This window comes from Hyperolius riggenbachi, chromosome 1 (assembly GCF_040937935.1).
Source record: "Hyperolius riggenbachi isolate aHypRig1 chromosome 1, aHypRig1.pri, whole genome shotgun sequence".
Lineage (NCBI taxonomy): Eukaryota > Metazoa > Chordata > Amphibia > Anura > Hyperoliidae > Hyperolius > Hyperolius riggenbachi.
In genome coordinates this window covers 397,968,387-397,981,897 of record NC_090646.1, presented here as the reverse complement: position 1 = coordinate 397,981,897, position 13,511 = coordinate 397,968,387, and positions in this window count along the sequence as shown.

Sequence of the window (13,511 nt, the reverse complement as noted above, 5' to 3'; positions counted from 1 at the left end):
TCTGGCCCGCGGGCCGAATTTGGCCCTCAGAGCCATTAAATTTGGCCCTCAAGTGGTTTTCCTACATTGCATTAAGTTTGGCCCACTCTAGACCACCAGGGAGGCTATATTGGGGGTGAAGCCCTAGAACACCAGGGAAGCCATATGGGGAGAAAGGGGAAAAGCACTAGACACCAGGGAACTGTATAGGGGAGTGTGGAGGCCTCTAGACACCAGGGGACATTATAGGGGAGGGGGGTCATTAGACACCTGAGATCTTTATAAGGGAGGAAGGAGGCCAGTAGACATTGAGGTTGGCTCTCGACTTGGTCCCAGAGTACAATTTCATCCCACTTTGTATTTGAGTTTGACACCTCTGACCTAGAACAAGGGAGGGCACAACAACACCTAATGTGGAGGATGGGGTGTGCTTCTGTATTGGAGGGAACAGTTCAGCCCTCCCCCCTTACCTAGAAAAGCAAAGCTAACATGCAGACTGACCTGGGAAATGCATTTTAATAAGATTCGATTACAAAAAGGTTTGTGACATATGTAATGTCTTTCTTTTTCATGAAACGCTTTAAAGAACACAGCTACACCTTTATTATATATACTAGTGACCTAAGCCTGTTAGAAAACGGGCCCTAGGTCTGTCATTACCGCATGCCAAATGCGCGCGAACCTGCCGGTCACGCACGCTCTTGTCTGCCACGCGCACGCACCCGCCGGTCTGCGCACGCTCCCGCCAGCCACGCGCGCGCACACCCGCTGGTCACACTCGCACACTGTCTCACCCGCCCGCTCAGGCGGCTGGCCGCCTGTCCGCCCTGCGTCCTCTCCTAACGGCAGTCAGTGCTTGACATGCGCAGTAGCGCAAAAGCACTGACACACGGACAGGACGCAGGGACACTTGTGTTTTATTAGGTAGGATTTTGCTTTACTTTTATCTGATTTTAATGTCACTTGTAAAAGCTTGAAATCTTCAAAGTTAAAAATTCAAATACACATAGGGTCATAACAATAAGCTATCGTAAGACATATAGCAATTTGGAAAGGTATTTTCAAGTGATCACTTCCATTTGTGCAGAATACTGGGTTTTTGTGAATTTGAAGTTAACGATTTTCTGGGAATTTGCATTTATAAACCTGAGGGTGGGAGGTGGAATTTAGCTCATTAGCATCCCCATGTTTCAATAAAAAGGAATTTTTACTATGTCAAAAGATTAAGTCAACTGGATGACCAGACAGACATGTGTGATGTGCATAAAATAGTGTAACATTAGAATTCTGTGGATCTGGACTGGTGCAACCAATATTTGAAGGCACAAAAAATTCAAAAGAATACACAGGTATAACGCACCTTGTTTGGTATACAACTACAGTACTAACTTTATTTTTCACACATATTCATTTTAAAGCACAACGATCATTGTAAAACCAGATGTCATATCAAGAAATGTACTCAATAAACACCGGAATTACCTGCACGTGTAAAAGGGCCCTTAAACTGTTCCTCTCCCTGCAGGCTTGTTTTCCCCATGGAATTTGGAGATCACAAGCATAAATTTTGCTCCCATGGGCAAAATCACCCCACATTGGGGGTGCACTGCAAATGGGGGTGGGGAGGGGGTAGTGGGAGGTAATTAATGTGCCAAACAGTCAGCACACTACCCCTGCACTAAATTTGGCGTCTAACGTGCAACAGTGTTGATACAGGTCCCTTTACGTTGCTCTCATATGTTAGTATGAAACTAACCTAACTGCACCTGTGTTGCTGGATGTTTTCATACCATTCCTTAAAGTACCCGAGGCCATCCTCGGGTCAAAAATCAGATACTTACATGAGAAGGAGGAAGCCTCTTGATCCTGTATCGGCTTCCCATGCCTTTTTCCAGGCCACTGTTCTGCTCACGGGAAAAAAAAAAACCCGGAAAGAGCTTGTCATGTTTTGCGGTACTACTACGCGGCCTGGATCTTCCAGAGGGTTCCAGCGAGTCTTCCCTCTTCTTAGGTAAGTATCTGAGGTTCACCTCTGGTTCACTTGTACTTCACTATGTATGCAGTTTTGTACTTGTGTTGCTAAAGGTTCCAGTTGGACTGAGCATGTAGTACAGAATGTTTTAAATTATTGTACTGTCCCTTGTCTGTGTTTTACTCTGTACAGCTCCAGAGAAAAGGATGGTATGATGTATATAAAAATAATAGTAAAACTGTAAGGCAGCAGAAGTAGAAATTCAGCAACTTCCAGGTGAACAGGTAAGTCTGCTGCCAAGTCTCTCGTTTATTGGCTAAGGTGGGGGCTATGGGTAAAAGACAAGCAGATATGAACAACCTATATCCCAGCTTTTACATATTGGGAAATGCGCTTCTTTGCATATGCAGTGTGTTTTGGCATACATTTTTACCTACAGTGTGCAGCGCAAAATGATTACTGTCATGTTAGCAAAATGAAATTACATTATTTTTAATTATTTGTTTGTTATATTTATAGTAATAGGACAGGGCGTCTAATAAAGTACCATACTCCCAATGGCTAAATAGTGCAGGCTGTAACAATTAAAAAATGCTCCAAGGAGAACAGATATACCAATATAGATTGTAGCTGGGAGCAAACTAATCAGTGTGTCCAGAAATATCCACAGCTAAGAACAGCCACATGCACAGGAGAGCATTAAGCCACTCCTAAAACGAAACTACTGTGATACAAAGGTAGGCAATGAAAGTATATTACTTGGGTTAAGAAACAAATTGTAGAGAGGAGACAGTCAGTGTTAAACATGGTGCAGAGCAGGGGCGCCTGGTCGCTTGGAGCGCTATGCGGTGGGGGCCAACCCGCCAGATTGTGTGACCCCCAGGTGGTGAACTGGTCGTGGCTTCTAGTAGACGTCGAACCAGTTCACTGGCCGTAGCCTGCGGTAGTTTCCGGCAGGCAGAGCAGGGCTACAGGAAGATGGCATCTGAAGCCCTGCACTGGAGACTATTTGTGTCTCCAGTCAGGGGCATAGCAATAGGGGTTGCAGAGGATGCGACCGCATTGGGGTCCTTGGGCCTGAGGGGCCCAGAAGGGCCCTCCCTCAACTGCAGTATTAGCTCTCTACTGGCCCTGTGCTCATAATAATGACTTCTATAGATACTTTGAATAGTGGTAATCATTAACAAACTGTTCCCTATTCCCTTCTTGCACCTCTGACACTGTAGTTGCTATTGGCAGGTTTTGGTGCACCGTATCAATTGTTATGTATAAAGTGTTTGGGGGGCCCCCAATGTAAAACTTGCACCGGGGCCCACAGCTCCTTAGCTACCCCACTGTCTCCAGTATAGGGCTTCGGGTGCCATCTTCCCGTAGCCCTGCTCTGCAATGTCAGTGCGGGAGTTGTGAAGATGATCGGGGTCTTTTGCAGATGAGTAAATGCTTTTTTTTTACAGGTGCAGTACCAGGGCTACAAGGTTATTGGGGGAAACAAATGGGAGGGGGGGGGGGGGAAGAGGCGCCCTGGAGTATTTTCTGGTGAAATGCTGCCCACATTAAGATTATTTTCCGGTGAAACATTGCCGCATTATGATTACTTTCTGGTGATCGCTGCCCACATTATGATTATTTTCCAGTGAAACATTGCCACATTACGATTATTTTCTGGTGAAACAGTGCTGCATTACGATTATTTTCTGGTGAAATATTGCCCCATTACGTTTATTTTCTGGTGAAACACTGTCGCATTACAATTATTTTCTGGTGAAACATTGCCGCATTATGTTCATTTTCTGGTGAAACATTGCTGCATTACGATTATTTTCAGGTGAAACATTGCTGCATTACGATTATTTTCTGGTGAAACACTGCCGCATTACGATTATTTTCATGAGGGGGCATGCCACAGGTTTTATAGCCTGGAGTGACAAAATGGCTAGAGGCGCCCTTGGGGCAGAGTTTGTTATGGGGTGCACACTAACAGCCGTATTTACAATTCAGAATTAACTTGCAATTTCTTAATCGCAAAGTACTACAATTTTCAGCGTGATTACTGGAGCGATTGAGATTTGCCCCTAATTGTCTTTAACCTTCTGCCGCCCGCATCACGCCAGTGGGCGTGGCCGCGGCGGCAGCCCCAGGACCACCTAACGCCAATTGGCGTAAAGTCCTGGGGCTCTGTTTTGCATGAGATCGCGCGCATGGTGCGCGCGCATCTCATGCTCGGAGGGCGGAGCTCCGCCCCGCCTTCAGTCTCCGAGTGGCTATTGCCGCTCGGGAGACTGTTAGACGGCGATCACGCCGTCTATTTACTACGTGCAGCGCTGCGATGAGCAGCAGCGCTGCACTGGGGACAGCCGCGTAACACGGCTGTCCCCATGGGGGACAAGAGAGCGATCGGCTCTCATAGGCAGAAACCTATGACAGCCGATCGCCATAATTGGCTGGCTGTGGGGAGGGAGGGAGGGAGGGAGGGAAGAAATTTAAAGAAACAGGGGTTTTTAAAGAAAAAAAACAAACAATAATATTTATTTTAAAAAAAATAAACATGGGGGAGCGATCAGACCCCACCAACAGAGAGCTCTGTTGGTGGGGAGAAAAGGGGGGGGGGGGGAATCACTTCTGTGCTGATTTGTGCGGCCCTGCAGCTTGGCCTTAAAGCTGCAGTGGCCAATTTTGCTAAAAATGGCCTGGTCACTAGGGGGGTTTAGCCCTGCAGTCCTCAAGTGGTTAATGCAAACGCTTTCAAGACAACTCTGACACATGTGGACTGCTAGTGAGAGGAAGACAGGGAAACTACCACCTGTGGATGTTCTTTTCCTGCAATTTCCCCTGTTCATCATAAGCCTTCTTGTAATCTAGCGTGTAGTTAACCACCAAGGCTTTTCAGACTTTGGTCTGCAAAGACTTTAACAGAGGCTGGCATGTGTAAAACCATTATTCTACTCAGTTAGGACTGTGCCACTCTGTGCCCTTAAAGTGTATCTGAGACGAAGGGACTGAAATAATTGATACTTATCTGGGGCTTCCTCCAGCCACCTTCATGTTGTGAGCTCCCTCACTGTCTCCCTGGGCCGCTCGCTGTCCCGGTAACTTTGCTCAGCCGCTTTCCATCCAGGGCCGGCAAAGGGGACAATTGTCCCAGAGCCTGTAGAGGCCCCCAAAAGTGTCTCCCCTCAAATAAACTTGTTCCTGGGGACTCTGCAGAGTATTTTGCAGAGTAGCGTCTCACCTGTGCTGGCAGGCACCCACTTTCAGTCTGTGGCTCTGTACTCCCTGTCCTCATCCACTGCTGGCTGCATCTTCTCTGTGACCGCAGCATGTTATTACGAGGATAAAGTTGAAGTTAGAGAGTGCATGAAGCCATGGACTGTCAGAGGCGTTTGCCTGCCCCAGCACAGGTGAGATGTTATCTTACCAAAGACTCTGCAGGGGCCCCTGGGTGCACAGTTATGTTAGAAGGTGATCAGGTGTGTGTGTGTGTGTGGGGGGGGGGGGGGGGCAACAGCTACCTGCACCAAAGGGCCCCTTATTGCACTTTCTGGGCAAGGGGGCTCTGCTGTTGCTGTGATTTGCTTACAGTGAACACCTGGTAAGGAGCCAATGAAACTTATTGCATTGCTCCTTACTGATCGAGAAGAACATCAGCTGTAACAGCCAAATCAGCGGCCGCGCGTAACCAATCAGCTTGAGACTCCGGGAAACCAGTGACGTCGATTCACATCAGAATAGGAAAGCCACAAGTGCAACGTAGAATCTGCCATGAACGGCCCGGAGCTGATTAAAGTGGAATATAACCCTGCATTTCAACTTTGCTCTAAAACATTATTTACAGTATATTATATGCAACCAGCATTTTTTTTTTACTAGACCAGCATTGAAAGGGTTACACAGGGCTTTAAAGTTCCTGGAGATTTCTGCAGACGCATCCGAAGCTGAAATAGATACATTTTGTTTACATAAATGTATCTAAGTGTTGAATGTGACTCACTCTCTCTCATTGAGAAGGAGATTGGAGGACAGCCAAAAAGTGTGTAACATTTATCAATAGATACATTCCACTAAATAGAATGTATCTATATGAACTTCTGCAAATCTCTCCACGGAACTTTAAACCTCTGTGTTTAACCCTTCCAATGCTGGTCTAGTAAAAAAAAATGCTTTTTGCATATAATATGCTGTAAATTATATTTCAGAACAAAGTTGAAATGCAGGGTTATATTCCGCTTTAATATAAGAAAGCAAAAAGTAATGCCCATAAATTAAGCAAAAGTAAAAAACAGCATTGCATAATATCACCGGCTCCCTGGTCCATAAACTGTAGGGTCTAGTGGCTCTCCTCAAATTCAACTAAGTGTTGTACCTATGACGATACCGGTAGGACAGAGCAAGCAGTCATGTATGTTGAGTTGGATTTGAGGAGAACCACTAGACGTTACAGCCTACGGACCAGGGAGCTGGTGATATTATGCAATGCTGTTTTAACTTTTGCTCTATTTACTGGCATTACTTTTAGCTGTCTTATATTAAATAATGGTTTCACACATGTAAGCCTCTGCAGAGCAAAGTCTGATAATCTTTGTTGGTTAGCTACATGCTAGATTACAGGAAGACTTGCGGTGAACGGGGGGGGGGGGGGGGGGGGGGGATGGGAGGGAGAGGGGGTGTTGAGTCTGCAGGTGGTGATGCTGTGTGCTGCTGCCTGTGTAAAGGCAAATGTACTGCTGCTTCATGCATCAGGCCACTTATCTGTCTTCACTCATGCTTCATCTTTCCTCATCTGTCTTCACTCATGAATTATATCTCCTTATCACTTCATCTCATGAACTACATCTCCTTATCCGTCTAGTCTCAGGAATTATCTCCTTATGCTAGGTACACATAATACAATTCTCTTACAGATTTACTGTCAGATCGATTATTTCTGACAAGTCCAATCGATTTTCCGATCGATTTTCCATTCAGTTCTATGGAAAATCAATTGGAAAATCGATCGGAAATCAGATTGGACCTGTTGGAAATAATTGATCTGACAGTAAATCTGTCCGAAAATTGTATCGTGTGTACCTAGCAATATAGGTAAAGAAAAATAAATAAAGGAGCCCATACATGTTTAGATTGCCACCTAATGTGGTCAACAGACCAATCCCTTTCTGAGGCATCAAATCTCCCCCTTGCACTGCACCCATATTTTCAATAAATTTCACTATGAAATCTATTGAATATCTACTGAACTGAGCGGCAGCTTCTACTGAACCACAGCGTTGCTCTGTACAACATTCGTGGACATCGGCGGCTATCTTTTTGTAGCCCTGTTTTAACTACAATCAGAGCGGAGGCGAAGTGGGAGGCATAGTAGCAAATGAGCAGCTGCAGCTGTGAGGGAGCCAGAGCGGGCACATGGCTTACCGATGTAGGAGGAGCGGAGGGAGAGACAAACAAAGGCCAATGGTGAGCGCAGGGTCGGACTGGGACACTGGGGGCCCACCAAATGAATTTCAACCTGGGGCCCACACATCCCATGATTGCGGTGAAAAAAGGGTGTGATCTTGCACCGGAAGGTGGGCGTGGTCATGATGTATTATGGACAGGGCCAAATGTACATGATCTTAGCAGCATTGTAATTCAGAGACACTGCTGCCCAGCAAAACTTTGCATAGAGTCCCCTCCTTCAATATAAAGTAATGTCCTACTTTGCAGAGGTTGCGACCGCAGAGGTTGCAGAGGTTGCGACCGCATCGGGGCCCTTGGGACAAAGGGGCCCTGAAGGGCCCTCCCTCAACTACAGTATTACCTCTCTATTGGTCCTGTGCTCATAATAATCACTTCTATAGATACTTTGAACAGTGGTAATCATTAACAAGCTATTTCCCATCCCCTTCTTGCACCTCTGACACTGTAGTTGCCATTGGCAGGTTTTGGTGCATCGTATCAATTGTTATGTATAGAGTGCTTGGGGGGCCCCATTGTAAAATTTGCATCGAGGCCTACTGCTCCTTAGCTACACCACTGCTCTCAGCATGAGTGATTACAGCACTGAGAAGAGAATTTTTGTGCTGCAGGCAGCAATTGGAGCTCTGTCAGACAAGGAGCCGGCCCACCAGAGACCTGGAGGCAGGGTCCACCGAGGGAAAAAACTGTACTACTGTGGCCCAGTCCGACCCTGGGTGAGTGACACTATCATGCCAGAAGTAACATTTTGTCCCTGCACTCCCAGCAGAAGTCACATTGTGCCAGCAGCAGAAAAGGGGGGGGGGGATGGGCATTACAACGGTAGCCAGCACTGACAAGCAGCAGCCACTGATTAGCACCCATCACTATGCCAGCAGCAATGGGAGCGACCACTGTGCCAGCAGCAGACACTGATTATCAGCCTCCACTATACAAACAGAAATTGCAACCACTTATTGGAGCAGCTGCCACTATGCCAGCAGTAGTAACAGCCAGTTTTTAGCAGCTGCCACTATGCCAGCAGCAGTAACATCCAGTTATTAGCAGCTGCCACTATACCAGCAGCAGTAACAGCCACTTATTAGCAGCTGCCACTATGGCAGCAGTAGTAGCAGACACTGATTAGCAGCTGCCACTATGTCAGCAACAGTAACACCCAGTTACTAGCAGCTGCCACTATGGCAGCAGTAGTAGCAAACACTGATTAGCAGCTGCCACTATGTCAGCAGCAGTAACACCCAGTTACTAGCAGCTGCCACTATGCAGCAGTAACAGATGCTTATTAGCAGTTGCCAGCATTCTAGCAAGAGTGTGTCATGGAGATGTGAACGTTTGGCATGATATATCACATCTTGAAAAAGCTTGAGAACTACTGATCTATGCACTTAAACCTCAGATTCTTCTTAACATTTACCATTTTGCCAGCCTTGTGATCAAGTCAAGTGCATTGTCCTACAAAAAACACCCATCTGCGTTTTCTCTCACTGTTCTTCTTTAACTCTTTCTTTAATCACTACAGCACTGCTGTCCCCTGTATCTACGGCCCTGTGGACTTCACTTCAGCACCAAAAGCATAGATAAACGCATATCGGCTCATGCCCATGACCCCCTTCCCTCCGTGACAGAGTACTGATTGGGAAATATTAATGTGTTAACATTCATTGATCACGATGCCCATAGTGAATGATCATCTGGCATCAGTGAGATGCCAATGGTTCTTCACAAAATGAAAGCAAAACACACAGTTTTACACTACTTCCTGTGTACTTTTAAGTAGACAGGGTAGTGTGAGGATATCTAGTGGCCAAAAATAAAATACACATACATATGTTAAAATAAATAAATTCCTACAATTAATTTTAACCCCTTATTTCCCCCTCCTCTATATTCACCAAAAATAAAACACTTGTTATAAAAAAATAATTGATAGTGTTAAAAGCAAAAGTAAAGTAGTTCCCTTAAGGACTCAAGCCTTTTTTTAATATGTATATTATAAGGGTATATCACTTTTTTTTTTTGCAAATTAGGGCTTGTAAATATTAGTATAGTATAAAGAAACACAAAACGGAAAAAAACAAAAACAAAACAATATATGGATCATTGTGTTGTGAGAAGTAGCAATAAAGTTATTGGCAAATGAATGGGAGAGTGTGATGAAAATTGCTCTGGTTTTTAAGGGGAAATAACCTGTGGTGGGAAAGTGGTTAATTGGCACAGCAAATTAAGTCTTGTGCACATGCTAGTCTATGCTATTCTAAACTCGGCAGAGGTAGCCGGCTGGAGTAATCCCTGCTGAGAATCGAATAGATGTACAGCTGCCTTGATGTGTTGCCAAACGATTTGGAGCACTGGATCATCTCATGAGCTTGTATTGTTCTCCTATGTGCCCTGTCTGAAGCAACCCACATCTATGTCTTCGTCCCTCCTCCCCCCTCCATAGCAACAGTACTCAGTCCTGAAATGTCACCCAAGTCCATATCTTTTAGGACAACAGTCATTGTATGTGTGTACATACATTCAGTCTTACCCTGCATTGCATGTTTGGCACTTCTGAAGACCCAATACTTTCCATATCTCAAAAACTTGTGATCATAACATTTGCTGCTGATATTTCTGATTTGAAGTGACTGCCATGCCTGCAGAGACTTTTATTTAGTTTTGATTAAAGTGGGGTAACCATGTTTCAACAACAGTAATGAGTTGTTCTAAATTATTACCAATAGATCGCTCAAAATGAACTTGGAGGTGTTCACTAGATTTAACTTCTTATACACATTAAAATACTTAGGCGTACACTCAGCTGACAACTTCTGCATACCCAGATGCTCACAAATTCAAAAACTAAACCTGTTCCCTGGATCTCTGTATTGTCTCAACAATTGTTCTAGCTGAAAATTTCAGGTCATGGGTATGATCAACAATTTAAGTAACTAAAGGTGCCCATTAATGATACAATCTCTTGAACAACCAACCTTGAGCATTGTTTATGGTAACAACTGATCATGAATGACTGATGTATTGATCCTTCCATCAATTAATTTTTTGGATCGATTTCCCTAACTGCATTGGGCTGCATGAAATGTTTTTCTCTCCATTTATGGGCTCGATTGATCATTTCCATCCGATCGGCCGGTCAATGGTTTGGGAAATAGTACCATTAACGGACACCTTAACCATGTTGAAGGCTTCCTAAATCAGCATCTCTGCTCTCCAAACCTCCATGCTGAAGTTTGGCACACCACTTTTTTTTTGTTTCACATTTGAATATGATGAGCACTTCACATTCAATCAGAATGTTTAACCTGATCTAGAGTTTAGATTACCTCACCCCATATGAATTATCAGCTTCAAAAGCTGAGTCATACATTAGGAGCTCAAATACTAGTCAACATTGATACAAAAGTGGTGGACTAATGATCAGGAGATAATAGGAGGTTTCATCTTATGTAGGAACAGGTGATTTAAAACACATTTAAGAGATGACTATGTACTCTATAAAGTGTTATTTACATATATAATAGTTATATGGTTGGGCATTAAACTATAACTATGGTAGGATTAGATTTTGAGCTCCTCTGAGGAGAGTCAGTGACATTACTATGTACTCTGTAAAGTGCTGCAGAAGATGTCAGTGCTATATAAATACATAATAATATGGTAAGATATTAGACCATGACTATGTAGGGATTAGATTGTAAGCTCCTCTGAGGACAGGTACTGACATGGCTAAGTACTCTATAACGTTCTGCAGAAGATGTCAGTGTTATATAAATACATAGTTATAATATGGAGAGGGATTAGACTATGCCAATGGTAGAGATTAAATTGTGAGCTCCTCTGAAGGACAGTCCAACTGTGAAAGATCGCGGAAAAGCCGCCGCGAGTGCTACTGAGCAGGCGGCTGATTCCGCGTCTAGTGCGGCAGTTTGCACGCAGAAGCGTGTGTCTGGCAGCAGAGCGGGACGCGGAAAAGCCGCCGCATGCAACAACAGTCAGGCGGCTGATTCCGCGTCCAGCGCGGCAGTTAGCACGCAGCAGCGTGCAGCTGGTGTGGCTGAGCCTGTTAGTTCACACAGGTTTAGAGCTACGCACGCGCGCGCCAGAAGTCAGGACTTTATGCCAGCAGGAGATGTGTCAGCTGATCAGGATGATCAGCTGATTCCTGCTGGACTCCTGATTGGCTGAGTGGTTCGGGCGGGGCGGCAGAGTCCTGCAACTATATATACTACTTGCTTGTTGCTGGTTCTCTGCCGTTGCGATCACTACGTGGAAGCACTCAGACTTTTAATCAGATCCTACAGTGTGTTAGAACCAGGTGGACCTGGGAATTCACACTTAGCCAGTTTACTAGTACTGTTAATCTGTGTATTTATTCAGACTAGTTCCAGGGTGCTAAGACCAAGGACCTCGCACTCAGACTAGGCATTGTTTGATATCTGTTATGACTTATTGCTTTTCTGACTACTCCTCTGTCTTCTGATTCGGTACCTCGCATATCTGATATACCGTTGCCAGACCCTGCTTGCCTTGGATACCGAATCAGCCTTCTGTCTTTGTACTTTATCTGTCAGTGTGTTACCGACCAGGCATGCCCGACCTCGAGAGTTATCTCTCCCCTTAAGAGATAGTCTCCAGACCAGATAGTGACATCCACCATCGGGTGTCACTCACTCCCTGGTCCTTCCTACCTCCAGCCTGACTCCTCCCCTTGGAGAGCCTCAGGCTGCTGAAAGGTTCCTGTGCCTTCCCGAGCAGTATTCCAGCACTGTTGGTGCATTGCTCAAAGTATTCCTGTTACACCAAACACTCACATACCTATAGGTGTCCAGAGGTTAGCAATATATCTGTATTATCGGTGATGCTGCAGATCATCAATAATCAGGTATATATCTGCATTTTTGGTGATACTGCAGATCACCAATAATCAGATTCTCTCTGCGTGCTGACACCAATCGTTACACCAACATTGAAATGTGTATGTATATACAGTGGGTTGCAAAAGTATTCGGCCCCCTTGAAGTTTTCCACATTTTGTCACATTACTGCCACAAACATGCATCAATTTTATTGGAATTCCACGTGAAAGACCAATACAAAGTGGTGTACATACTGAGAAGTGGATCGAAAATAATTCGGCCCCCTGAGTCAATACTTTGTAGAACCACCTTTTGCTGCAATTACAGCTGCCAGTCTTTTAGGGTATGTCTCTACCAGCTTTACAATTCGTATGCTTTCTGTTAACAATGCCTTTCTTCTTGCCACTCTTCCATAAAGGCCAACTTTGTACAGTGCATGACTAATAGCTGTCCTATGGACAGAGTCTCCCACCTGAGCTGTAGATCTCTGCAGCTCGTCCAGAGTCACCATGGGCCTCTTGACTGCAGTTCTGATCAGCACTCTCCTTGTTCGGCCTGTGAGTTTAGGTGGACGCCCTTGTCTTGGTAGCTTTACAGTTGTGCCATACTCCTTCCATTTCTGAATGATCGCTTGAACAGTGCTCCGTGGGATGTTCAAGGCTTTGGAAATCTTTTTGTAGCCTAAGCCTGCTTTAAATTTCTCAATAACTTGATCCATGACCTGTCTGGTGTGTTCTTTGGACTTCACGGTGTGGTTGCTCCCAATATTCTCTTAGACAACCTCTGAGGCCCTCACAGAGCAGCTGTATTTGTACTGACATTAGATTACACACAGGTGCACTCTATTTAGTCATTAGCACTCATCAGGCAATGTCTAGAGGCAGCTGACTGCACTCAGATCAAAGGGGGGGCCGATTAATTATGCACACACCACTTTGCAGCTATTTATTTGTAAAAAATGTTTGGAATCATGTATGATTTTCGTTCCACTTCTCACGTGTATAACACTTTGTGTTGGTCTTTCATGTGGAATTCCAATAAAATTGATTCATGTTTGTGGCAGTAATATGACAAAATGTGGAAAACTTCAATGGGGCCGAATACTTTTGCAAGCCACTGTATATGTATATATGTATATTATATATATATATATATATATATATATATATATATATATATATACGATAACAGAGTGAGACATTATTTGAATGCTTTTTGAGAGGGATAGAGAGAGAAGGATTGGAGAGAGGGAGAAA